Genomic DNA, 1,579 nt, shown 5'->3' on the forward strand with positions numbered 1-1,579 from the left:
GGTTAACCAGTAAGCAGAGTAATCATTAACCAAAAAGCGCAAAAATATGTTATAAGTGTGAAATCATTAACCAAAAACTCGAAAATAATGTCCAGAGACTAAGTCCGAAAGGGCAAATGGTTAACCAGTAAGCAGAGTAATCATTAACCAAAAAGCGCAAAAATATGTTAAAAGTGTGAAATCATTAACCAAAAACTCGAAAATAATGTCCAGAGACTAAGTCCGAAAGGGCAAATGGTTAACCAGTAAGCAGAGTAATCATTAACCAAAAAGCGCAAAAATATGTTAAAAGTGTGAAATCATTAACCAAAAACTCGAAAATAATGTCCAGAGACTAAGTCCGAAAGGGCAAATAATTAACCAGTAAGCAGAGTAATCATTAACCAAAAAGCGCAAAAGTAAGTAAAAAGTGTGAAATCATTAACCAAAAAGTCGAAAATAATGCCCAGAGACTAAGTCCGAAAGGGCAAATGGTTAACCAGAAAATCAGTCGAATAATGTCCAGAGACTAAGTCCGAAAGGGCAAATGGTTAACCAGTGGAAGGGCGATCAAGCGGAAAAATTTGCCCCGGTTACCCGGGATGGAGTTCCAGAGGTCCGGCCAGAGTTGTCAAATTCGTCCCGCTGATCGGACGCTTGTCATTCGGGTGGCTGGGGGTTGGCGGGGTATCTGCACAGTAGTAGGAGGTGGCAAGTCGGGACTTGGACGTTTATTCCAAGAGTCCACCCGAGCCTCCAGGTCTGCAGAGACCGACCCTAGCTGCCGCCCAACCGACTTTTAAGCCTTTTTCGGATGGGGATTTTTTCCCATTTTCGTCCATTTTTCGGGTTTTCTGTCGGGCTTAATAGGCGGCAGCCTGACCCCCGGCCGAGGCGGGGGGCGCACTCTCCCTTGCGTAAGGGTCCGGATTTGCCCCGGAAAGTGCCCCCGACGGCCTCCCGACCCGGGTGCCTGCAGGGCGGGGGAAAGGGTAGTCCCAGCCGCAGGAAATCATTAACCAAAAGACTTAGCCGTCGGGGCAGAGGCTAAGACCCGGGCTGGTGAAATCATTAACCAAAAGGAATGCACCCTTTTCCGAAAGTGCAGGCCGAAATAAGGCGAGCCTTGGGCCGGGAAGGCCAAAACCCCCAACTCATGGAAGTGTATGGGGTCGGACTCGGCGACTTTCCCGGGCCCCGAGTTGACCTTTCCCCACGGGGGCGGTCAAGTTGCTCCCGCCAAGAGGGCACGTTGCATTTGCTGCCGCTCTAGTCCCCGGGCTAGTTAATCAGTTGCCGTCGGAAGTCCCGATGCCGAAATGAAAAATGGCCGTTGCGGCGATTTGGCGCCTCATTTTCGGAAGGACTACCGGCAGGCAACCCGCCGAATTGACACTTGCGATTCGGGTGGCTGGGGGTTGGCGGGGTACCCGGAGATTTTCGGGAACTCGATTTTCAGAACTTTTGCTGGCAGCGGTTGCACTTGCAAAGTGGCCGAAGAAGTGCTCCCTCAAGGAAGGACCTTCTTTTGAAATAAAAGACCTTCCGAAGAGTGCCTGGAAGTCATTTATGAGCATTTAAGGGTAAATCTGGCGGACTT

The sequence above is a fragment of the Heterodontus francisci genome, unplaced genomic scaffold (genome assembly GCF_036365525.1).
Source record: "Heterodontus francisci isolate sHetFra1 unplaced genomic scaffold, sHetFra1.hap1 HAP1_SCAFFOLD_834, whole genome shotgun sequence".
Lineage (NCBI taxonomy): Eukaryota > Metazoa > Chordata > Chondrichthyes > Heterodontiformes > Heterodontidae > Heterodontus > Heterodontus francisci.